We start from the raw sequence: 26,983 nt of genomic DNA, 5'->3' as shown, positions 1-26,983 counted from the left end.
TAGTGCGGCCGGCTTCTCCGGATCAATTTCCCAGCGCTGCTGTCGCCCGGCAGACGCAAGAGGTACGAGACGGGGCAGGTCATGGCGTTTCTGCCTTGCAGCCTTTGTCACAGCCAGTGGTTCAGGCTTCCTCTTTTGAGGGGGAGTAGACCATGTTTTGACTCACACCTGGCAAATCCATCGCCTGGCTCCAGCCGCCCCCCCGCCACCCAGCAAAGGCCTTCTAGGAGAGGCGAGGTCCATCACACCGTGTCCCTGAACCGTCCGACCTTGTGGGCAAGGTGGTGCGACCCCAACCCATCTCTCTCTCTCACGCGGCGCCCTCTGAACCAAGGGATGCCTACAGTGTTACTCTCCGCCTCTATTACAGGGAAGGCCAAGACGGCGGCTGGGCGCTGGCTCCTTCCTCATCTGATGGGAGTAAGAATGAGAGAAGCAGAAAGAAAAGCCGGTGTGAAAGCCCTGAGGCCCAGGAGAGCCTCGCCCAGCTGAGTTGGAGGCCAGTGTCGCTGCATTGGAGAGAGCCAAGGGAAGAGAGATCAGTACGGTGTGGCCACACCTCGCAGAGCATTATAGACCAAGGATTTTCTTTCCCCCTAAGGGCAGTGGTAAGCCATAGGAAGTTTTTTGAGGAGGCGGCTTGGTTTTGTTTTGAATAGTGAATACATGCACCTGTTTTTTTCTCCAAACACTATACAAGTGTATACTTAAAAAGTAAGTCTCTGCATCCCAGAGTTCTGTTTTCTTCCTTAGAAGCAGTTTGTCACAAGTTCTTGTATACCTTCATTGAAGGATGTAAAGAAAAGGTGTGATGTGATCAGACTTGTATTTCAGGAAAATGACTCAACCAAATGGATTCCAAGAAAGCAGTTAGGAGATTTCTGCAATGGCCCCAAAGAGAGGCTTCTGGCTTCTTCTATCTGAATCACCACTTCTCCTGCTCTGCAAGCTGCACTCAGCTACAGACCTAAAACATGCTTCGGGTGTTTTACAGCCACACTTCTTTCAAGAAACATTTGGTGTTTATCAAAGTGCCTGGGACATGATAGACACTGAGAACATACTTGTCAAAGTAACAAAGGAGCTGTAGAAGATATAAAATTAGCCCCTCACTTAGCCGCTCTACTGGGTGGCCACTTTACCCTTTCCTCTCCTTCTGTAAACCTCTACTCTCTCTCAGCAGATGGTCTTGCTTCCTATTTCACTGAGAAAATAGAAGCCATCAAGAGAACCTCCTTGAGCTCCCACCACCGTATCCATCGACCTACTTTCGTCTGTGCATACAAGCTCTGCCTTGTCTTCTGTGCTGTGGACAAACTGTCCATGAGCCTCTTCTCATTGCTTCAAGTGCCATATCCTCTCATCAGTTCAAGAATGTCCCGCTAGTAGTTCTCCCCTCCTGCATCATTGACTTTCCCTCTCTCCTAGATCACTTCCACTAACATGATGCATTTTCTCCCATCTTAAAACAAAACCCCTCCCTTGACTCTACGTAATTCTCTGGCTATCCCTCCATTTCTCTGTGCCCCTTTTCAACACAACTCCTAGAAAATGTTGTTTATGCTTGTTGTCTCCAATTTCTTCCCTCTCTCTTGAACTCATTCTGTCAGGCTATTGCTCATGTAATTCCACTGAAACTGCTCTTGTCAAAAATTAGGGCTTCCCTGGTGGTGCAGTCGTTGAGAGTCGGCCTGCTGATGCAGGGGACGCGGGTTCGTGCCCCGGTCCGGGAGGATCCCATGTGCCGTGGAGCGGCTGGGCCCGTGGGCCATGGCCGCTGGGCCTGTGCGTCCAGAGCCTGTGCTCCGCAGTGGGAGAGGCCACGGCAGTGAGAGGCCCGCGTACCACAAAAAAAAAAAAAAAAATTAACTTCTACCTTCCCCCACCTCGTCTCTATACCAGCCTAGACTCACAAGCCCCAGATAAAGACACCAGTGTGGCTGCATATGCATGATGTGAGTGTGTGTGTGTGTGTGTGTGTGTGTATTTGCATATTTGGGCGGCTCCTCTCACCCACCTTGAGCTCACAGACTCCCTGTGGACTACTGGGTGCAACCATCCTGTCCCCACATCCTGCCCCTAAACTTACTACTTCGCTAACAGTATTTGTCACAGCTGGTCACTCCTTCCTTAAAATGTGTTCTTTACTTGGTTTCTAGGAAACCACTTTCTCAGTTTTTCTCCTATTTCATAGGCCTCTCCTTCTGCATCTCCTTTCCTAGATCCTTTCTGCCTCCTGACCTCTAAACATCGGTATGCCTCAAGGCTCAGAAGATCCCTTCTCCACCTATAATCATTCTCTGGATGATCTCATTCAGGCTTTAAATACCAGACTTTAAATACTAGGCTTTAAATACCATCTATATCCTGACAACGCACAAATTTGTGTTTCCAGCCTAGACCTCTCTCCTTATCTCCAGTTTGGGGGCCCTTCTAAGCACGAGGTCCCAAAGTCTGCCCTGCACAAATGTACAAAAGGCCACGCACCTTGTCTTCAGCTGCGACGATTCTGTGATGCTGTTCATGCTCCAGAGCTCCCCCTGGGATCAGGCTGAGGCTAGACTCAGCTAAACCAGGGACTGCAACCTTTCTGTAAAGGGCCAGATAGTCAATATTTTAGACTTTGTGAGCTACACCATCTCAGTCACAGCTCCTCAACTCCATCTTCATAGCCCAAAAGCCACCATAAATGATACGTAAACAAAATAAGTGTGACTGTGTTCCAGTACAGCTCTTTACAGAAATACAGATTCGGTCTGAAGGCCAGTTTGCCAACCCCTAAGCTAAACACACCTCTTGTCCAGCTTCTTCCTGCCCTATTCTGCCTCCCTCATTCCCTTACAGGGTGCACTTGAGAGCATTCCTCAATTATTACCCAGGAACCCCATCTCAGACTTGGTTCCTAGGGAACCCACCGTAAGGCAGCACACCTCCTGCAGTTCCCTCCCGTAGGCACCTGCTTGCCTTGAGACACTTCTCACAGGGTGCTCACATTGCCTGCTACTGACTTGTCTGTCTCCTCCACACCAGATTGTAATCTCCCTGAGGTTACTTGACCTTTCTGTGTCTCAGTTCCCTTATCAGGTACAGTCTTGTTGGCCTTTTAATAACCAGGATCCAGCATATTTAATTCCCACTACTGCCCTGTGATATACATGCCACCATTATTGCTGTATTTCATAGGATGAAGCCAAGACTGAAAAGCATAAATGCCCTCCCAAGAGCACATGTAAAGTTTTGCTTTGAATCCTCTTTCCATTTTGCACCCCTCATTCTACCCAGCACCAGATCTTGCTTATTGTTTCCTAGCCAAGGCTACTTGGAGTTACTTTTTTCACTTTCACATCAATATGCTGTCATCCTAGCCTGGCATTCTGGTAGATTATCTGCTGGAGCAGTGGGGCAGGAGAGAGCCTACAATTATTGATTTAAATTTGTTGTTTTTTGTTTTTTGGTTTTTTTTTTACCAGATTGGAGCTATCTATTCTAAAATTACATTTTACTTAGTTTTTAATAACTATGTAAACAGTACAAAATTCAAAAGGTAAAAAGGAATGCACAGTAAAAGCCTTCCCCCCCATACCTATGCCCAGCCACTTAGTTTTCCTCCTCGAGACAACCACTAATACCAGTTTCTTGTTTATCTTTCAAGAGACACTCTGTGCACATGTTTGTATCCTTTCTTATTGGCTATATATTGTTTTAGCATGAATGTGTTATGTTGGATTTTCCTCCCTTGAGCTAGCTTTCTTTAATGATGTTATTTGGCGAATTAGATGGTTATACCCACACTTTGTTCATGAACGGATTTAAGGTCATTTGTGTGTGTGTGTGTAAAATATGACAGAAAAATGAAGCAAAGGAAAAATAAGGGTAGGAACTTTTTCTCTTCAATGATACTCCATTGCCTTCAGGATAAAGTCAAAACTGCACTTTGATGTATGAGGCTGTGCAAACACTGGCCTCAGTTTACCCCTCTAGCCACATGACCCACCCTAGGCTCTAGCCACACTGGACTCTTCCAGTAACCTGAACATGCCATTTGTTCTCTTTCTCACATCTGGATCTTCACACAGACTGCCGATGGAATATCCCCTTTGTCTTACTAAAGTCACATTTCAGCCTGGCCTTCACATCCCCGAAGTAACTCATCTGGACAGCCTCCTTCCCTTGAGTTGGGGTTCACCTTTCTCCCCCATGTTTCTGTTGTTGCCTGGATTTCCCCAAGCATAGCACCTACAGATTGTGTGTGTGGGGGGGGGGGGGTGTTTCTTTTTGTTTTTAATTTACTGATTTATTTTTGGCTGCATTGGGTCTTCGTTGCTCCGCACCGGCTTTTCTCTAGTTGTGGCAAGCAGGGGCTACTCTTTGCTGCGGTGCGTGGGCTTCTCATTGCGGTGGCTTCTCTTGTTGCGGAGCACAGGCTCTAGGCTCATGGGCTTCAGTAGTTGTGGCACTCGGGCTCAGTAGTGGTGGCTCGCGGGCTCTAGAGCACAGGCTCAGTAGTTGTGGTGCACGGGCTTAGTTGCTCTGCGGCATGTGGGATCTTCCCGGACCAGGGCTCGAACCTGTGTTCTCTGCATTGGCAGGTAGATTCTTAACGACTGTGCCACCAGGGAAGCCCAAGAAATGATTTTTTTAATTACATAAATCCATGTAAAGGCGGGGAGAACAGGGGAGATGACAAGAGTAAACATTTTGGAAGCAAGAAATTAGATGAATGAACGAAACCTGAGCAAACTTAACAGAGACAAAACCCCAGCCAGCAGTGGGGAAACTGAGAACCGAGTCGGTTTACACTGAGGGCAGGAGGGATTATTACAGGAATGAGACCTTGCACAACTGTAGGGGGAGCTGAGGAAGTGAAGGTCCAGAGTGGGGAGAAGGGGGATCAGAGAAGTCAGTAACAAATCCTCCTAGAAAATGATCAAAAGTGGACAACGTGGAGCTTACTGGGAAACAGAGAAGCAGGGCATGTCCGGCCGCTGGGAAGGCGGGCTTGTGCAGAGGCCTGTGGGGAGCTGGGGCCTCGGGTAGCTACATGTCAGTGGGCCCAAGCATCGGGTGGTGTGCCCAGGGCCACTGTGGGCATTTGGGGAGAGGAACTGAGTGTGGCTAAGAGGACAAGTTGGACCCCACCGAGCATGTCTGCATCTGTTACCATGTCCCCCCTTCAGACAATAATGGTGCCGCTGTGCTTCCACCCCCCAATCCTCACAGCAATTCCTCCGTTGGACCCTCTCTCACACTGAACTCTATAGGGAAAGGGCTTCCAGGAAATATGGTTCCACTTTAACCAAGTTGAGAGTAAAACTTGGATCACCTCGAGTGCAAGGGACAAGAAGTCGGAAGGAGGCTGGACGCCGGCTCCAGGTGTACCACAGCAGACCCGGCTTGCTTGTGCCTGGAATATGGGGTGAGAGAAGGAAATTCCGTCTCGGCTGATGCTCCTGTAGCTTTGGGGCTCTCCTTCTACTGAATGCATATCCCAACTAAAACACCCTCTACTTTTCCACTTGGAATTGTCACTTTCAATTTTGAATGCCTCCAAGTCGTGGCTCTGCTCTTTGCCTTTCATTCTCTGTCAGACCCTGGCTTCCCATTCTGGTTGGCAGCTCCCGTACCCATAGCCACTCAGAGTCCAAGCTAAGTCTTGTCACTGCTTGGTGGGGCGGGAGGGGGGCACGGGGCGGGGGGGCACGGAGCTGCAGTGAATCCTCCCCACAGCCCTCCCAGGCCTTTCCTCAGGCAGAAGGGAAACGCTGCTTTCAGCCGTGAAGGTCCTCTTTCTTCTCCAGCGAGCCCAGCCTGCCTTTCTTACCTTCTCCAGAAAGCTCTGGCCTCAGGTCTGCATTTTGCCTCACAGCCTCCCTCTCCGGCATAACTCACTTCTTCAGTGTGAACACCTGCGTTCTTTAGAGGCCTCCTCCACAGCCAGTGTGTGAAGGGTCCTGAATGCTCACTCTGCTCCTACAGGCCCAGGGTGTACTCTCTTGCCTTAATCAAAGGCCACCTTGCCCCCGGCCGACAGGAAGCTAAGCCTCCGTGACAGACATCCTAATAGCTTAGCTAAGATAAATATTTCTCTCTCACTTACGTAACAGCATTCGGGTGAGTGGTCCTGGCTGACAGGCTGGTCATCCAGGGACCCAGTTTCCTTCCATCTTGTTACTCTGCCTTCCCAAGGGTGTCATCCTCATCTGCGTGCTCAAGGCTGGGTTCCTGCCGCGTCTGTATTCATATTCCTGCAGGAGTGGGGAAAGAAAGGAAGTGAAGGAAAAACGATTTCCTTTTAAGCAAATAATGTAGAAGCTGCCCACACCTTTTCTGTCACATCCCACCGGTCAGAACAGAATCAGAGGACCACATCTCGGCCGTAGGGGAGGCTGGGAAATGTCATCCCTAGCAGGGTGACCATCTGCCCAGGTAAACTCTTACGACTATGGAAAAAGTGGAGAATAGATGGGGGGGAAAACAGAAGTCCACCACAACCTAGCTGCCACCTAAGGCTTAGGGATAATCATTCCCTTCTGCTCGCACTGCTCACTCTGGTAATATCCCTTCCCCTTCCCCACCCCAGAAAAAATTTACAGTCTACGCAGACCTACGTTTTCTCGAAAAACATAAAAATGGCATCATCCGGTGTAGCAGATGCTGTCATCACCGTGCCCACATCCTTAGCCCTCCAGGGCACATTACCCTGCCTTCCAGCTCTTTGTTCCTGAAAATCTTCACCTAGGACTTTCTGTGGCTGCCAGAGCCAGCTACGCACACAGGGCAGGCCTGATGCACTGGAGAATTAACGTCCTTCCCCTGAGTCCAATTCAATTCAGCTCACCTCAACCAACGCTGATGCAAGCCCACCTGTTCCAGGCTCCATGCTGGATACCAAAGATGCAGAGAAGCCCAGAGCTCCATCAGCACATGCTAGATGCCAGACGCAGTCCTGACTGCTTTCCCTGCATCCCTCATTTACTTCTCAAGGCAGCCCTTTGAGGTTGGTGCTCTTCACTCTATTTTACAGATGAGAAAACTGGGGCTTAGGAAGCATTAACACCTGCCCAAATCCCCAGCTTGTAATCAGCAGAGATGTTTGTCTGACTCCAAGACTACTGAATGTGATGAGAGATGCTCCCTGGCCTGAAAGCAGGGCAGGTAAGGGAAGAACTAACAATCTATGTTGAACCCAACAAAGAAACATGTGAAACTAGACAGAGGATAGTTTCTTTCACCTTCTTGCTGGAGAGAATGTGTTCAGGTGAAGAGCTGAGGAACCACCACACCATCCCTGGGATGGCTTACATATGGATTGTTACCTGGGGGCAAATACAATTTTATATATATATATTTTTTTTTTTTTTTTTTTTCCATATGTGAGCCTCTCACTGTTGTGGCCTCTCCCGTTGCGGAGCACAGGCTCCGGACGCGCAGGCTCAGCGGCCATGGCTCACGGGCCCAGCTGCTCCGCGGCATGTGGGATCCTCCTGGACCGGGGCACGAACCTGCGTCCCCTGCATCGGCAGGCGGACTCTCAACCACTGTGCCACCAGGGAAGCCCCACAATTCTATATTTTTAAGCCACCATTATTTTGAATTTTTTAATAACAATCAAACTCTTTTAACTCAGTGTTTCCCAATGCTTTTCACATCGTGGAACATGTAGAAAATGACAGTATTTATATGACACATCAGGGTGTACTCAAGATTTGGGAATGTGTATATAGGACTGGGTGAAAATATTAATTACATTTTCTGGATAGTATATAATTATGAAAAGAAATAAAATACAAAGCATTTAGGAAAACAGTAACCACTGAATTAGGAGAAAACTTCCAAATAACATCTTTTCAAATTTGTGATAAGAAATCAGCTTGCTTCCATGAACATTTTATAATAGATTCTATATTTGAAATGGCCACAAAATTCCTGATTATGTTCTTCCAGTTATGGTCTCTTCGAGTTCATGAGCATCACCATTGACAAGAAATGTTCACAAGCAGACGCTGTGAATGGCAGTGAGATCCATCATTTTCCCCCCACTTGTCAGAAACTCCTTTCTTGTTCTTAATCGAATTAGGATCCTTTGAATTTTACTTTAATGATGCAATTGTTCTCTAAATCTAGTGGTTCAGCTTTTTCTTTCACTGAATAATGTTGAAATTTCTCTTCATAATATAAAGGTCTTTAGAATACAATAGTACTTTGTTCAAGTTAAGTACTTTAAAATTATGATGAAAATTTCTTCCAACTTACACGGACAATGCTCCATTAGTCTGAATCATTTTTCTTTAGGATTCAAACAATAACTCCAACTTAGTTCCCCAGTCATTTCACTTCTCCAAAAGTAAATTTTTTCTTTGATTCCATAAATGTTGTTAGCACATATTAATATTGTGTGGAAGGACCCAAGACCACCCTCAGGCTCAATGATTTGCTAGAAGGACTCACAGAACTCAGAAAAGGTGGTATATTCATGGTTATGGTTTATGACAGTGAAAGGATCATCTTCCAGGAGCTGGTCAAGGGCTAGTCCCAAAGACCTTTGCAATGTGCAATTTTGGGTCACCCATGCCTGCTGCGTTAACTCATGACTACACAAAGATACTTTCCTAGGATTCTTATAATTTTTGATCAAGTTCATTTAGACTCAAAAATGTCAATTAAGGGGCTTCCCTGGTGGCGCAATGGTTGAGAGTCCGCCTGCCGATGCAGGGGACATGGGTTTGTGCCCCGGTCCGGGAAGATCCCACATGCCGCGGAGTGGCTGGGCCCGTGAGCCATGGCCGCTGAGCCTGCGCGTCCGGAGCCTGTGCTCCGCAACGGGAGAGGCCACAACAGTGAGAGGCCCACATACCGCAAAAAAAAAAAAAAAAAAAAATTGTAAAGTGAGACTGGTTCACAATTTTTACATTTCATTTTATTATTTTTTTAAGCTCATAAAGTCTTGATAAAACTCTCTTTGGAGAGTCAACCCATTTCTGTATGAAACAGCAGAAAGTAGTTTTATTGTCCTATTTCTTCCCATAAGGCTGAAAATATACATGGCTGAGAGCCTTGGGTTTTAATTCACCATTTTGATCATATCATTGATTATGGAATTCAGGAAATCTTTACAGACAACAACTTTCTATGAATGAAAGAATGTGCTCCTGAAATCTCAGGATTTGGGGAATGAACTTGTGAAGTAAAGCCTTGACATTGTGTTGTTGCAGCCACCCCAGGAGACCATATACTCACCTGGTGGTGTCCATTCAAGGTGTTCATTTACCTCTGACTACTTCCTCCTCACTGGGTTCTGAGAATTCTGCTGCTGCTTCTAACTGACTGTGGTTACTGGTGCCTGTAGATTCGTCACTCTGCAATGCAAAATTTTTGGAGCTTCTAGATTAGCTTTGGTTCTATGTCTGAGATGTTTTCAATGCATCCATAAGATTGTTTGGAAATGGCAACTTCTCTATTTGCTTCTTCAGCCCCAAACTTAGTGCTGCTGATTTTCATGTAGGCTGGTGAATTGAGTGATTCTGCAAATGGGTGAGATATTTGACTTGGGCTATTAAGTGCAGGCTATTAACTTGCAACCGGTTTCTTGTGCTCTGCCTGAAAGTGTTGTAACAGAGCTTATAAAAGGACTTTGTTTCTTGCTTTGCAATGACAGACGTTTACCAAAGATCAAGTCTTTTCCTGCAGTTTGCAGTTAGGTATAGGCAGAGGTGTTGTCTTTCTGCTCCTCCATCCTTAGCATGAAGCTTTTATTCTCACATTTGCCTCTATGTGTCCTCATGATCACAAGGTGGCTGCTTTAGCTCCAGCCTCAGGTTCACATTCCAGGCAGGAAGAATGGTGCAGCAAGGAGGAAGTGGTGCCTCCATCAGGAAATCAATGCTTTCTCAGAAACCTTCAGCACACCTCTACTTACATCTCATTGTCTAGAACTGGCCACCCTAGATGCAGATGGGAAATGTAGTTTTTTAGCTCAGTACATTGCCTCCTTGGGCAAAATCAGATATTGGTTTCCCTAATCTGGCCTCAACTGACTCTCAGATTTCATCTCATAATTCTTCCCCTTGACTTCTGTTCTTAACCTTATTGATTATGACAGACAATGTTATTGCTCCATCAAGAGCCCTTCAGATCCCCTTTTCCCACTGCGTGTGTGGCCCCCAGCTTTGATATGCTTTTGTTTTCAATACCCAGTACCCATAGCTCTTTTGGGTGGCAGGGCAGCCTTTAGTCTGGTGAAGCCCACTTTGCCCACATAAAGTGTCTGAGCATTTACATCTCCTTGGAGTGACCCTAAATCAGGGATTGATGGGAATATGAAAGTCTCAGTTGCCTTCGATTGAGACAAACTCTAAGACGTAACTCATTAACCAGAGCTCCCTTTGGGATAAGGCTGAGCCCACCCTCTGCAGGATTCTGCCTGAATTCAATCTTTTCTTGGCTTCCTTTTCCAGCCCTGCTTCCCCCGTGCCCTTGCTGGTTACTCCCCACCCCCATCCCTAAGGGAGAACTTAATAAATCACTTGCACACAAATTCTCATCTTAGCATCTGCTTCTGGATTCCTTGACTTCAGACACTGGCCTTCTCACTGTTCCTAGTATATGCTAAACCTGCTCCTACCACAGGGCCTTTGTACACCATCAGGGAAGCATGTATCTCTCAGAAACATGCACAGTCCAGAGCTTCACTTTGCTCAGGTCTTTGCTCAAATATCACCTCATCAATGAGAATTTCCTTAACCACACTGCCTAAAAGAGTCCCCCTCCATTAATTTCTTTTTTCCTTTTTCTTTAATAAATTTATTTATTTATTTTTGGCTGTGTTGGGTCTTTGTTGCCGCGCGGGCTTTCTCTAGTTGTGGTGAGCGGGGGATACTCTTCGTTGCGGTGCACAGGCTTCTCACTGTGGTGGCTTCTCTTGTTGCGGAGCACGGGCTCTAGGCACGCGGGCTTCAGTAGTTGCGGCACACAGGCTCAGTAGTTGTGGTTCACGGGCTCTAGAGCACAGGCTCAGTAGTTGTGGCACACGGGCTTAGTTGCTCCGCGGCATGTGGGATCTTCCCGGACCAGGGCTCGAACTCGTGTCCCCTGCATTGGCAGGTGGATTCTTAACCACTGCGCCACCACGGAAGCCCCCCTCCATTAATTTCTATCCCTGCTTAATTTTCTTTAAATTTCATTTATCGCTGCTTTAACGGGATATAATATATTTTATTTTTGAGGTAAGAAAACAGCTCTTTAGATTCCATTAGCATTTAATGAGGCACTGAAACCGAGCAGGACCCTGTGGGGTTCCTGGGCATGGAAGACTTTCGAACAGTTGCTAGTCAGGGAAAGGAGGGGATGCAGAGACAAAGGAGGAGCAGTCAAGAAACAATAGTGCAGCTTTGGGGCAGGGTCCTGGTTCCACCTGAAGGGATACACATAACAATATCTTTGAGCTCTCTTACAGAACTAAAACCCCTAACAAATGGAAGATGTTAGCATTCTTCATTCCAGGGAAGGTCACAGTTTGATAACCTCAAGAAGCTCATCAGGAGACCACCTGAGACCAGATTAAAGGAACCAGAGAAGCTTAATAGGAGACCACCTGCAGCCAGATTAAAGGAGTGCAGGCCCTGCACACACACCCTGATCCTTATCAGCAAACCTGCCCTTGAACCATTGCTATAAAATTCCTCACCAAATCCTCCCATGTTGGGACACACAGTTTTTCATATCATGAGCCTGCTGTGTTCCCCTTTGCCTGGCAAAGCAATAAAGCTCTTCTTTTCTACTTCACCAAAAAACTCTGTTTCCGAGATTCAATTCGGCACCAGTGCACAGAGGCTGAGTTTTTCACATCAACACCAAAGCCGAGTCAGGAGCCCCCAAATTGCTCATGGTCTCAAGGAGGATCCAGACTCCACAAACTTGTACTTACATGCACTGCGAGGTCTCTGTAGTGGTCTATGCACAGGGTGATGCAGGCAATCACTTCTGCCTGGGAGAATCCAGGAAGGGATCCAGGAAGAGGCCATATTTGACATTAAAGAAAGAGTACGTTTCTCAGGGAGAGAAGGTAGTTTGCAGCCCTATTGGGAGGGATAGCATATGAGAAGGCATAAAATCATGGCCTGTATGTGTGTATAAAACAGAGGGCTCCCCAGAGAGGGGCAGTTTACTAAGGAGAAGGTGGGCAATGACTGAGTGTTTAGCTTTGTCCAGAAGGCAGTGGAGAGCCATGGGTGGGGTTTAACCTGGTGGAGGGTCAGAGCTGGGTTTTAGCACATTTCCTCTGGTGGTGACATGAACGAAGTCCGGAGGGGAAAACAGGTCCCTTCTGCCAACCGTCCACTCACAGCTCCAGGTGCAGAGCTGAGCTGTTGGCACCAGAGGGCGCTATGACCTAGGACAAGGGCCTCTAGTCTTCCCTGCCACGTTTGTGGTCACCGCGCTTCCAGCCCTCAGAGACCAGTCACACTTCCAGCTGGGTCACCGTTGCTGTCTGGTTGTCAGCACACAAAGCCTTGGGAAGTTTTTTGTATTGCATCTTGTTATTTGATTTCTCTTTCCATGCGATAATGACTTGAGACTGAGGTGCTGCTGTCGGTGCAATGCAGAATAAACTTCATGGCTTAGAGCACATGCTCTAAACCAGAGGTGCTCCAAGTGGGGCTCCTGGGGCCAGCAACAACAGCAACTGCTGTGGACGTGTAAGAAATGCAGGTTCTCAGGGCCCACTCCAGACGTACTGAATCAGACACTCTGGCCCAGCAACCTCTGTTTTCACCAGCCCTTAGTTTGATTCTGATGCAGAATCAACGTTGAGAATCATTGGTCTAAGAAAGTACTGCGAATACTTTCCATAAAAATGTATGGACGCCAAGGGGGAAAGTGGTGGTGGTGGTGGGGGGGGGGATGAATTGGGAGATTGGGACGGACATGTATACACTGATGTGAGTGGAGTGGGTAGCTAATGAGAGCTTGCTGTATGGAAGAATGCATGAAATTCTAAAACTCAAAAAAAAAAAGAAAGAAAGTACTGCACAGTGTAGTGGTGCCCTCGAAGGAGTGAGTCCAGTGTGATGCTGAAAGGCCCCAACTCAGATGAGCAAGAGCCATGGGAGGCTTCCTGGAGGGGGTGTCATAGGAGTCGGCAGCCAGGCAGGGGAGGGAAGAGAAAGGCATTCCAAGCAGAGAGAACAATTGTGCCAAGCCCCGTAAGAGGGAGAGCTTAGTCTTTTAGTAAACCCCAGCTGGAAGGGGACTTACCCAGAAGGGCTCAATCTTTGTCCCCCACCATGGACACTCCTGACTTTTCTTCAAGGGGTCTCATGTTTTGAAAGGTATTGTTTTACCAAAAGCTGCTCTAAATAGTTAATAATTCATCCATTTCCTGCTATTTATTAATCAATATCTGTAGCTCCAGTCAGAGTTTCTGATTAGCATGAGATGTTCATATCCACTACCCTGAATTAACAATGATAGTAACAACCACTTGCCGAGGCTGGCAAGCGCTTTATGAGTGCCAGCTCATTTAATCGCCATCCTACCACTCTGAGTGGCAGTACTGTTATTACTGAAGAGGAAACTAGCACAAGAGAGGCTGGTCACTTGGCCAAAGGCCCAACTGGATATGCTCTACCTTGGGTCAGCCCTCCTGCAGAGTGGGCTCTATCAAATAGCCTCCCTGTTTCTTGGGAGTGATGGAGTTCCAGCCCCAAAGAAAGATACCTGGCCTGTCAGCACATATACCCTTATCCTGAGCAAATGCACAGTCCCTGTTATGCATTTAGAAGTACTAAAATAGCTCATGGTACCTATTTCTATCTTGAGAGTTCCCTAGGGTTCTGGGACTCCAGGTCAGAATCACTGAACTAGTCCAACATTCTCTCTCTTCCAACTCCCACTACGTAGATAAGAATATGAAAGCCCAAGGACGGGCAGTGAGGTGGAGGCAGCTTTCTAGGACCCCCTCAAAGCATTCCCTGGTAGCCTGAAATGAAAAAAGAGCTTGCTGGTCCTTGGGTCATTATCTCTCCCCATCTGCTCCCTTCCCCTTTCTCGGCTGCCCTCCCTAGCTTCCTTCCTTCTCAAGCATCTACTGAGTCCCTGCTCTGTGCCAGGCCCTGGCACCAGGGATACAAAGACAAATAAGTCCTACAAGCCAGCCTTTCAATTTCTTGTGGGCTGTAGTGAGTGGCTGCTACATGCTTTTATTAATTTATCTCCATCACAAAAGCCATTTCCCTGCAGTTGTCATCAGCAGCAACACCAAATATATCCTCACCCACTGGCTTTGTAGGATAGAATATAGTATAGCCTGTCCCACCTCCCACTCCGCTCCCCCACCTCACCGCCTTCTGTTCCTGAGATGGGCAACCTCCATGCCCCATTAGCCCTAACTGAGGTGTATAGGAGGTGCTGCCTTCTCCCTTTCTCGAAAGGGACCATTTGGTAAACGGACTTGCTGTATCTGCCTTCCTCCCTCCTGCCCTCCTGCCATAGATGGCCCACTGCTCATCCCTTTTCTCCCTTCCTTAGGTCAGTTTTACAGACAGGCTTCACCATCTGCCTGGTGGGTGAGTTCTCTTGGTCTATGTTTGTGTTAATAAATAAGGTCAAGAAACATTTTCTGTTCTGGTTCCTGGGAATACAGACAGCAGTTGGACCTAGTGTCTGCCCTGGGGGAGCTCGAAATCTGGGGCGGGAAGGGAAAGCTTCTATGACCACGTTGTGAAAGGGCAACTGAACGAGGGAGCTTAATTGCTAAGGGTTCACCTGGACTGCACTTCGGGGTATATGTTACGCCCCAGTGAGTACCGTGCAAACACAAGTGGCCTCTCTGGCTTCCTCAGGAAAGAGGGCAATCCTTGCAAACTCTACCTGCAAAGGGAAGCCAGGATGCTTTGGGGGAAGTCTCTAATAGCCAGGGGAGGGAAACGTGATCCAGCAAAAAAAATCCCTGTTTGTTAGCAGGCTGGGTGTCTGTCCTCAGAGATGGACTTTCAGTAACCAATTCAGAAACATCGGTATGTGAACAAAATGATCAGTTAAAATCCTTTTAATAAAAATGATTTTTAACATTGCTACAAAAGTGGCATGTGCTCAGCGAAAAAATTTTAAGTGATAGAGAAATAAATGTGAAATTCAACCTTTGCCTTTGGTGTGTAAATTTCCAGATACATCTAATCACATCTAATCATATATATATATATATATACATGTATGTGTGTTTATATACAGATATATATGAAGAGAGTGAGAGATCGTTTTAAAAACATAAATAAAAATATAATGACATTTAAATATATATAAATTGTCTGTATAGTAGTATTATATATAGAGACAATATATATATTATTCAACTCGCTCTTTTTTTCAAAATAGAACACTAAGTTGTGGGCATCTTCCCACGTTGGCATATATAGATAGCTCGCTCTCATTCTTTATCAGCTGTGTAGTATGAACATACCATGAATTCCTCAACCCTCTGCTGATACCCATGTATTTCCAGTCTTTTGTTGTTACAAACAATACTGCAAAGAACTTCCTGTATATTTATCTTTGCTCAATCTTGCCAGCGTTTCTATGAAATAAATTCTTAAAGGCGGAATTGACTGGATCAAAGGGCCCATAAATATAAAGTCTTGATAGGAATTGATGAATTCCTCTCCAAAAATAACAGACCAAATTTGAGAGAGCCTGGGGAGACTCCTCCCCAACACTGGGTTCCTTTAAGTTTTTGCCCACCTGATAGATGAAAAATATCATCACATTGTTTTCATTTGGATTGGTTTTTCTGTGTCGTCAAGCATCTCTTTGTGTGTTCATTGGCTGTTTGAATGTCAGCTTCTGTGAAATGTATTTTCCCATGTTATTCGCCTATTTTTCTGACTCATCTTTTTCTTTTTTACTTTTCTTTCCTTATACTTTCTTTTAATATAAATTTATTTATTTATTTATTTTGGCTGCGTTGGGTCTTTGTTGCTGCGCACAGGCTTTCTCTGGTTGTGGCGAGCGGGGGCTACTCTTCGTTGCGGTGCGCGGGCTTCTCTTGTTTCAGAGCACGGGCTCTAGGCGCATGGGCTTCAGTAGTTGCAGCACGTGGGCTCAGTAGTTGTGGCTCATGGGCTCTAGAGCACAGGCTCAGTAGTTGTGGCGCACGGGCTTAGTTGCTCCGCGGCATATGGGATCTTCCCAGACCAGGGCTCGAGCCCGTGTCCCCTGCATTGGCAGGCGGATTCTTAAACATTGCACCACCAGGGAAGCCCCTCTTTATACGTTTTTAAAAGTTGATTTGTAAGAGCTCTTTGCATATCAGGTTCTTAGCCTTCATCTATCATATGGAAAGGAAATCAATATATTCTTCAGAGTAGTGTTTGTCATATGCTTTGTGTATTTTTTTCCCTATAGATGTTTAAACATATTTATGTAGTCAGATCTATCCATTTTTCCTTGATAATTTCTGGGATTTGTGTCATGTTTTAGAAAGATTTTTTTCCTACTCCATGATTAGGAAAACATTCTCTAATATTTTCTTCTAGAATTTTTATGGTTTTGTTTGTTATCTATACATAGTTACTCTGTGGAGAGTTTATTTCAGTGTGTGCAATGAGTTATGGACACAGCTAGATTTTTTTCCAGGTGGCCCATCAATTCTCCTAACATGTATTTTCCATTCACATATGTGAAATGCCACCCTTATCATATACCAAATTTCCTTTTCTCGTTTCCTAACCTTTCTATAAGACTTTACCAGATCTTCTGGTGAGCTGTCCACCTTCCCCCTGGCAGTGTTAGTGCCTCTCAAATGAGGTCCAATTGTCTCCTCAAGGTGACTCTTCACCTCTCTGACCACGTTCATTTATTCATTCAACAAATACTTCTGAGCACCTGCTCCATGCCAGGGACCATGGCAGGATTAGGAGGGACAGAGGGAATAACACACACATGGGCTCTGCTTCAGGGATGATTTTAGCAATTAACCCTCCAGGCCACTGGGATTTCCACGATTCTCAAGTTCCAGGGGCTCTTCACTGTCAGCCCAGGGACTCTCCTGGAAGCCACATCCAGACCTGGTTGCTTTCAGATGCCCCAAGCCATAGCTCAGCCAAGGCCAGTGGTAATGGGGCCAAAAAAAGTTCGATTTTAAATAAACCTCGCTTCCTCTCCACCATTGTTAGAGAGACCCTTATCCAGTTCACTCTGTTCCCATCAGATAAGAAAAAGCCAAAGCAGACAGGGTCATTGGGAACTATGGTGTGCTGTGAGTTTTCGGAAATTTTTCTTTTTTTTTTTTTTGAAGGGAGAGGAAGAAAACAGGAGAAAGGAACTGAGAAGACTAACTTATCTAGAAATTATCTTTGAATTCTGGCAGTGGAGAAGGCAGCACAAGGTCCATCTAGTCCTGTGACCTTGAGTGTGTCATTTAACTTCTCTGGGCTCCATCTCACACTCGGGGTCAACAGACAGGCGCTGTGGCAAGATCTCTTCTCACAAGTTTTCATCTGATCCTCAGGACACCTTTGCTGGTCATCACCCGAGGTTTACACACCGACACCCAAGATTCAAAAGGGAAGTTGACATCCCTGAAGCCGCTCATTTAGGAAAAGCAAAGCTAGGATTCAATCTGAATTTGGTTCTGAATCCCTCACCCTTTCTACTTTACCACAGATGTCTCATTTTTATGTAAGAGATTGTCCCACTCCCTCCAGCCCAGGTCAGGGTGCCCTGTTGCTCTACGGGACACTTCTGAGAAGGGCAGGAAGAAGGGACTTGCCCACCAGGAATCAGGACTCACTATAAAATGTGCATCCAGGGGACTTCCCTGGTGGTCCAGTGGTTAAGACTCTGCACTCCCAATGCAGGGGGCACGGGTTCGATCCCTGGTCAGGGAACTAAGATCCAGCATGCCCCACAGTGCAGCCAAAAAAAAAAAAAAAGTGCATCTGGGATCCCCCTGAAAAAAAATTAGCAAAGATACCAAATGTTGAATTTGTAAACACTTCTAAATAAAATGTTTTCAAAGTTTTTAGAGATTTGAGCTGAATTCTATGAACATAGAGTTTTAGACAAGATTTTATGGCTACACAAAATTCCTGACCAAAAATTTTAAATAATTACCTCTACAAATGACCATCACCACTTTTTTGCAACCATTTTTGCACTTACAGTAATTGAAATTTTATTTAAAGACTCTAACAGCACTTCCTTTTCTGTCGTTGATGAACGAAATTGCTTGAAAAAGTGTTAGCGGACTTTGAACTTTGCACAAGTATTTGTGCAACTTTGAACAAGTATTTCAAAGGACTAATGAAGCTCTTATTTGCAGAATGTTCATTGTTAGAGCAGCCACCCTGCAGCTGCCCTGGGCACCAACAAAAGAACACAGCTACCAGGGATTGATCTAGGTTCCGTGGAAGCCTGAGGTTTATACAATTTGGGGGGAGGAGCTCTTTAAGAAAAAGATTAGAAAATTACAAATGGACAAGTAGGTCTGACAGGAGATTGCATTATTGGGCCCAATTCTTCACCCTTCCTTGTGTCTACTTCTTTGCTGGATGACTTTGCAATTCTGGCTCCTAAAGCGGCAGAGTATATTTCCACGGTTCTCGACTCTTTGGCCACATGACTTGCATGGCCAGTGAAGTGGGATGGCAGTGACAGCATGCCATTGCTGAAGCTGGAACTTGCCTCCTTGGACCTTTCCATCACCATGAGAAGGGCGTTCCCTGGTTAACAGCCAGGTCCCAGGAGAAAGATGGGATCCATGGAGCAGAGCCAACCCCCTGAGCCCAGCCCAGATCACCCGACTCCCAGCTGCAGGGCCCCAACTGATCTGCATCTATGCAGATAAAGAATTGTGGTTGTAAGCCACTGAGTTTTGGGCTGGGATGTTACACAGCAGAATTGTAGCGATAGCTAACAAATGCAGTTATAAAAGTGAAGGTTTGTTCATAATAAGAGAATAAATTGCCACAGATTCTTAAATTTTAGCAGCTGACAGCACAAAAGACACAAAATCTGGAAAAGTACGTAACATTTTTATGAATCTTCTGTCTGACATAGCTTTATAAATTCCTTCATTTGGGGGCTGCATTTTCTTTGGTTGCCTCTTCACGCATGACAATAATTTTGTAATTTTGTGTTTCCATAGACAGAAGAGAGAGATGATTCAGCCTTCCCTCTAGCACGGTTTATTTTCCAGCATGGAAAACAACTTTTTATTGATAATTTAGAAAAGTTTCTTCCAGTTTTACCACTTGCTAGTGGTCATGTTGTATAAATTTTTAGGATTATTATGAAACTGGGGAAAACCTCTGGCAAATTTCTCTCAGGACATTTTAAGTTTTCTTGTGGAATGACTAATCCTAATCATAAACCCTCTCAATTGATGAAACTCATCATCCAGTTTGTCGTCACTGTCTGTTTGTAGCAGCTCATTACGCATTTTATGTTCTCTTAGTTCAGTGATTTGTGTCAAGTGCAAAAAAAAGTACGTATTTTTTTCCAGTGTGACCATGTCATCCAATCTTATCAAAGGATAATCAAAGATTCCAGGAGCCTCTTCATAACCTGCTTTTCAAATTTATCTCTTCATCTTAATGAGTTACTACTTTTGGAATGAGCTGAAATTTTTTTTGTTACCATTCTCTTCCATTGATTTTGTATTGGTTTCATTGTTCACTTTTATGGCTTTTATTTCAAACTCTATTAAGTTTTAAATAGTCATGCCATTTATTTAATAATATACATTTAAAGATGACAAAATTTGAAGGTACCCTTATCTGTATTTCCAAATCAGAAATCTGTAATTTTGCAATTGTTTTATTGAAACTCAAAGGCCTCTCCTTCAGAGATGCCTTGACCACTGGACTCATGGAGCTTTCCCATCTCTTTCCAATCCTCTGTCTTCTTTCTCCTTTCTAGCAGTTGAGCTGATGTTAAACTAGTACTAACGTGTTTGTTGTCTGTCTCCTCCAGGAGAAGCTAAGGAATGTTTAGATCAGTTATGTCCCCGAGCCCTAGAACATGGATAGATAGATAGATGGATAAGTAGATAAATAACTGTTTGTTGAGTGACTGACTGAGTCTCCTATGCGACACCAGAGTGAGGCTGCACTGTGATTCCTGTCAAGCTGCTCCGCCCACTTCCAGGGCTGGTGAAAGCCAGGGTCTGCTGTGAGTCAGCTATGGCCTCAGCCCCACCAAACTGCCCACCCACGTCGCCTCTCTACTAATACCATCTCTATTTGTAAACTCTTTTCCATAAAAAAGGGAACAGACCCACCCTTTTTTGATATAATACACATGTTCTCTCTCAACCCAAAGTCTCTGTTCAACCTATTAATTCCTTCGCCTACTTTTGTATTCTTAATATAGTACGATCTGGCTTAAAGTGTTATTTTCACGCCCCTTAAACCGCGAATCACATTGCAATCTCAGGCACAGCGTGCCCAAACTGAACTCACCTGGTCCCTGCATGGGAACAGATTCCCCTGCAGTTTCTCAGTTGCTCGGACCGTGAATCTAGAAACATCCTCACCACCTCTTTCCTTCCATTACCTCCTGTCATTTCTTTGATCTCCTCACCATTCTCTAATGCATGCAACTCTCTCTTTCCCCACAGCCAGCACCCTAAACTAAGCACCTGGGCCAATCTCCTGCTGGGTCCTCTGCCAGTCTCTGCAATGGTCTGTTAACACTTGCATATGATCATTGCCCTGATCTAGACCTTTGAAGGCTCCCCAGATCTCCTGATCTCCTGGGATGACACCTCAAGGCTCTGCGTGGCCTGCCCCCTGCCTCTGAAAACTCACCTTCTACCGCTGCCCCCGTTCTCTGCGCTTCCATCCCTCTGGCCTTCTCTGCATCCCTCCAAAATGCCAACTCCGGTCCTAACTCTGTCTCTGCAGGTGCTATTCCCTCTGTATGGAACAGCCTTCAACTCGTCTGGTAACTCCTGCTCATCCTCGGTCTTAGCTTAAATGTCACCTCCTCTGAGGAGGCTTCCTTGGCCCTCTAGACAAACCCAGGCCATCCATTTTATGCTTCTCTTGTGCACTGTTCTTTTCCTTCTTGACACTTCTCTTTTCCTTCTTGACACTTCTCAAAACAGGTAAGTAGTTATCTGGATAATTAGTTACTCAATGTCTGTCTTCCCTATTAGACATCTAGCCCTATGAGGCACAAAAAAACATTTATTATAATAATGATAGCCTACATATATACAATCCTTAGTATGTGCTGGGTACTGTTCTAAGCACTTTACATTTATCATCTCATTTAATCCTCATAATTACCCCCTTAAGATAGATACTGTGTCTTTCCCTGTCGGTAACTGAGACACAGAGAGGTCAAGTAATTTGCCCAGGGATGCACAGCTAGTAAATGGTGGAACCAGGATTTGAACCCGAGCTGAACTGACTGTTCCAGAGTCCTTGCTTTTTCCTCCTGCCCTTTCTGCCTTCCACGTCTATCTGGTTTCCCATCGTATCCACAGGACTCAGCATAGAACACATAATAGGTGTTCCATAAATATTGGTTGATGTATGAATAAACATGCATTCACTGAGTACCTATACTCAGTGTAAAACACTGGAGAAGTAAAAAATATGGATCCTACCTTCACCAAGCTTTTGTTCTAATTCTAAAAGCCTGAGAAAAAGAGATCTTTCTTGATAGGGGTACATAGAAAGTTTCTTAGAGGAGGTGCTTTTGGATTGTCCTCCAAAAACAGAGCACAGATAGGACTTATACAGGCTCGTGGGCAGGGGCAGCAGGGAGCCAGATGCCGGGGAGGGGAGGGTGGGAGCTGGCAGCCTGCAGAGGCACCACGGGGCTGGGTGGAAGAGTGAGCCTAGGGGCCGTACACAGAGCTGAGGGAGCCCAGAGGACAGGCTCACTTGACCAGACTGAGGGGAGCTCTCTGATCTGGGCCTCCAGGGATGAGTGAACATGTGCTGAGAGGAAGGGCTTTGTGGGAAGCCAGACCAACCTACGCAGAGCTTGCAGGCAGGAAACTTGCAAAGGGTGTTCAGGAAACAGAAGCATGTTCTGTGGGATATTTATAGGGTTCCACCGTCAAACTCATTTGGAAAATTCTGGTTTGAACAAAGTTAAATAGACTTCTTTCCTGCAGGTTTTCTCAGAACCCTTAATACGTTAAAGTTCACTGAATCGACAAGACTGGGATATGTGTGCAACATTTCCGAAAATGGTTATAGACCCGTTTATTAACTTGACAACACATTACTTATAAAGAGGTGGCAGAAAAGCTGGCAGGTAGAATATCGTGGGGTGTCCCAGATGCCAAGCTACGGAATTTTGTCCTTGTCTTAGAGGCCATTGAAAGAGTCAATGATTCTTAAACAGGGTGAGGGTTAGGAGGCTGCCTCCGATGCCAGTGTAGGGAATGGATGTGAGGAAAGAAAGGAACTAACATTTATGGTCCACTTGCCATGTTCCAGCCACTGTGCTGGCGCTTTATGTACACACGTGCACTTAATCTTTACAACTCTGTGAAGCTCCGAGGTATTTTCCCTACTTTAAAGTTGAGGAATCTGAGGCTCAGAGATGTGGTTGAACCAGCAGCCCACACCTAGCAAAGGGCAGAACGGTTCTCGAATCCAGTTCAGCCAGGGAGCAAATGGGTGGGCCCGAGCTGGGACGGGATGTGGTGCGCATGCGTGCTGAGACCTTCTGAGCAGCGTGGCCTTCTCCCAGCATGGGCACTCTGCAGCTGTCTGCCACCAATCTGCTGGGTGACCAAGCCAGGTCAGGCCCCACTCTGGGCCTCTGTTCCCTCATGTGTCAACAGGACAATTGCCCCTGTTTCTCCCAGCTCTGAGGCCCTCTTCAGAACTCCTATCCATACTGCCCTGCGGTGCAGAATCCCAGATCTAGTCCTTGTTATGGAATCTGGGGAATTATCACGTATCTGAGAGACCAACCTCACCTCACAGCCCTCACAACAACTCCACAAGCATTCAGCCCCTGAGTATCTACTGTCCTGAAAGCCGCCGTCTCTGGCACGTGAGGCAGAAACTACTGTAGTCCCCACTTTTCCAATATGGAGCTTTGCCCCAGGTCTTGCCCAGGTTGAGATTTGAATCAGGTCTATCTACACCAACAGCCCACCTCCTGCCCACTCTGGTTTGCTGCCAGCTGTGGAAGCCCACGGCTCCGGGCTAGATCCCATGCTTCCCGAGCGGGAATGGTGAGAGGGGAAGTGGGGTAAGGGCACCAAATGACTCATCAGACCTGGGTGTGATTCTTGGTCCTGGCACTTACTAGCTGTGTTACACGGTGCCAATCAGCTCACCACCCAGAATCTCAGCTCTCTCATCTATGAAATAGCCCTAGTACTTATCCCAGAGTTGTTGGGAGGACGAAGGTTCCCCAAAACACCCTACCTCTTCTCATGCCCACTTCCAAAGACATGTAATGAATGATCCTGAAAAAATGAATAAATAAGTCAAGTGATTTCCTACATTCTTTGAACTCTGGTGGCAGAGGAGTGCTGTTTTTTGTGTCTTTACATGGCCTGCATGAAAATGATAAAGCCTAGCATTTACTGAGCATATAATAGGATCTAGGCACTTTTCTGGGTGTTTTACAGACTGCAGCTGTTATGGACCAGAGCCAGGATTTGAAACCAGGCCATCTGGCTCCATGGCCCATGCTGTTAACCCTCCACTGTTTCATTCAGGAGGCTCAGTATAAACCACTGTGCATTAGACTGTGAGATCCCAGGGATCGTGAACGATGTCTTCTACAGGATCCAGGAGCCAGCTCAGGCCTAGCCCTGAGTGAGTTTCAATGAATTCATTCATTCATTCATTCATTCACTCACTCACTCATTCATTCAATAAGAATCTACTGAGCACCTGTGATATGTCAGGCACTGTTCTAGGAGCTGGGGATACAGCAATGAAGAAGGCAGAGAAGACCCCTGTTCCCATGGCAACTATATTCTAGTGGGGATCCAGGTACTAATTAGGGAAACAAATGCACAAGCAAGAAAAATATCAGCCAGTGATTCATGCAGAGTTAAAATAGGATTATATGGCAAACAGTGACTGGGTGGCTGCTTTTGATGGGTGGTCAGTGTTAGGCATTTTAGCTGAGCCCTGAATGATATGAGGGAACCAATCATCTGAAAACTAGGGAGAAAAGCATTCAGACAGAGGGAACAGCACATGAAAAGGCCCCGAGACGGGAACAAACTGGGTGTGTTTGGGGCGCAGAGAGAAGCCCAGTACAGTCAGTGAAGGGGAACAGTGACACAGGGGCCACATCCTGAAAGTTTCATGAGCCAGAGAAAGGAGTTTTATTATCTTTTGTCATTTATTATTTTTTTTCAAGGTGTAATGGAAGCAGTTAAGAGGGTTTTGAACAGGGAAATGACATGATCTGATTTTTTTCCATTAATTGACTTTCTTTTTAAGAGTTTCAGGTTTACAGAAAACTGAGTTGAAAGTACAGGTAATTCCCATATATCCTCTCACCCCCTAACTCACATGGGTGCACAGACACACACACACACACACACACACACACACACACACACACTTTCCCATATTATTAACATCTTGCATCAGTGTGATACATTTGTTACAATTAATGAGCCAGTGTTGATACATTATTTTTAACTGAAGCCCATCCTTTACATTCCGGTTGACTCTTTGTATTGCACATGGGTTTTGGCAAATGTGTAACGAATGACATGTATTCACTGTCACAGGATCACACAGAGTAGTTGCTCGGCACGAAAAGTCCCCTGTGCTCCACCTATTCATCCCTCCCTCCCTGCAAAAGCCCAGCAACCACTGATCTTTTTACTGAGTTTTGCCTTCTCTGGAATGTCATGTAGTTGAAATCATACTGTATGTAGCCTTTTCAGACTGGCTTCTTTCACTTGATCTGATTTTTTTAAAAGATCATGTTGGCTGGTTTGCAGAGAACAGATTGGAAGGGAACAAAAATAACAGTAGGCAGGCCAGTCAGGAGGCGAAGCAAGGGGCGGTCCAGGGGCTCAGACAAGCGCGTGGCCAAGCTGGTGGGCAGAAGTGCATGGACTCAGATACCTGTGGAGGCTGGGCTCTTGGGAGCTGCTGATAGACTGATTGCAGAGAGAGGGTCAGGGCAGAAGAGACTGAGGATTATACCACAAGGGTTAAACCAGGTCATAGTGGTGCCGAGTTTTCATAGATATGGCTGTGGATTATTTAATTATTTAAATATTCTTGATTTTCTCTTAGGACAGAAGAAACTGGTCCAGGGAGATTTCGTGGGGTGCCAACGATCACACAGCAAAGCAGAAACCAGATCTGCCTTGGATGGCGGACCTCCAGCCTCTTCACCTCAAGTTCCACCATCAGCTGCCAGCTCCCTGGTCCCTCTAGTGACTTAAGTATTTTCTCTGCTCAGTGGTCATTTTGTTGCATAATCAATAAACCACTAACAGACATAAATGGCTTCCAGATTTTTACACTGCTGACCCCCTGACTGGAAAACCATCCCCTTTGTCGTCCCTAAGACCCTCCTGGATTCTCATGGCACCTGGGGGAAAAAAATCCACCTGGAATCCACCTGAATTCAATTGAATCTCAGCAAAATCTCATCCTGACCTTGAATCAGTTAGGCTTATTTTGGTGTCAAGTAGCTACTTTAAGCCCCCCCCCACAAGAGAAAATGGTGGAAGGGGGTTTGATGGATTTCTTGGGAGGCTATGGAGGCACCTCACAGATGGAAAGGACAAGGAGTTGAATAAACGATCAATAGGAAGGGTGGGTCCAGGATGCAGTGGAAGTCTGCTGCCCTCAGGGGACAGGCTGCCGTGACTCCAGATCCTGTGTCTCCACTCCATTCACGCGCCCAGAAGGTACTGGGTGCTCCCTGCTTGAGCCAGGAGTGCTGACTCACCCTTGCTCAGATCAATCAGACCTTGGCACAGGGGGACACCACGCCATGTGGAGCAAACGGGGCAAAATCCTCATGGAAGATGGAGCTGCTAACATCCTGCCGGGCAGTGTTGGCCATCCTGTTCCCCGTAATCCCATCACTCAGTCACAGAGCTGCTCACACTATGTTGCCATCATTTCTTGACATGTGTTTCTCTTTCACTGACAGCGGGCTCTTCAATGACCGTGGCCTTGACTTACTTATCTTGACATCCTGCACAGATGTCCCCCGGTTGCTGTCCTCCCTTCTTCTACATTAGCTAGAATTTTTGGCTAGGCTCATGGCATCCCAAAGTAATGACATGTCCCATCTCCCTGGCAGCTAGGGGTGACCAAGTGACAAAGTTCTGACTGATGCATAAGAACGGGGTGGTGTGAGCAACTTCCAGGCACACCTTTCCTGGGAAGGGGCATGCCCTCCCCTCCCCATCCTGGTCCTGCTGGCTGGAATGTGGACACGGTGGTGTGCCCTACTGGACCATGTGGAAAAGGGTAACTCCCTTGGAATGGCAGAGTTACCAGATAGAGAGATACAGGGTCCCTGACACCCTGAAACTGCCACATCATCTTTGAACTGCTTACCCTCAGAATATTCTGAAAAACGATAAAACCTCTTTTTTTTTTAAGCCTTCCTGCAGCCTAATGTAACCCACACTAATAACCACGCTTAACAGGTGACTTAGTAAGTGCTCAATAAATTATGGTTGAATTATTAATTCAGTTGCAAAAAGAGAAACCCTCAACTCCAGCATTTAACACATCGACTGTTTGCATATTCCCTCCCTGCTCTTCTCTACATGCAGTTGATATTTTTAATAGAGGTATAATTAGAGCAGAAATAGAATTTTATATCCAGCCTTTTCCCTTTAATAGTAATTGCATTAAATATTTTCCATGTTAAGTCATGTTATCATCATTTTTTTTTTTTTTTTTTTTTTTTTTTTTTTTTGCGGTACGCGGGCCTCTCACTGCTGTGGCCTCTCCCGTTGCAGAGCACAGGCTCCGGATGCGCAGGCTCAGCAGCCATGGCTCAC

The 26,983-nt window shown here is 45.9% G+C and overlaps 1 long non-coding RNA gene across 1 annotated transcript; it reads left to right on the top strand.

Annotated features, from left to right (window-relative positions):
* Positions 1–4: 4 nt before the first annotated feature.
* Positions 5–25,371, top strand: LOC132479102 (uncharacterized). The gene is made up of 3 exons (XR_009530454.1): positions 5–62; positions 371–608; positions 25,248–25,371. It is a non-coding gene; the product is annotated as an uncharacterized LOC132479102 (long non-coding RNA).
* The last annotated feature ends 1,612 nt before the right edge of the window (positions 25,372–26,983 follow it).

Source organism: Mesoplodon densirostris, chromosome 2 (assembly GCF_025265405.1).
Source record: "Mesoplodon densirostris isolate mMesDen1 chromosome 2, mMesDen1 primary haplotype, whole genome shotgun sequence".
Lineage (NCBI taxonomy): Eukaryota > Metazoa > Chordata > Mammalia > Artiodactyla > Ziphiidae > Mesoplodon > Mesoplodon densirostris.
Note: the sequence above shows the minus strand (reverse complement) of the source record. Positions and strands in the feature narration are given on the sequence as shown.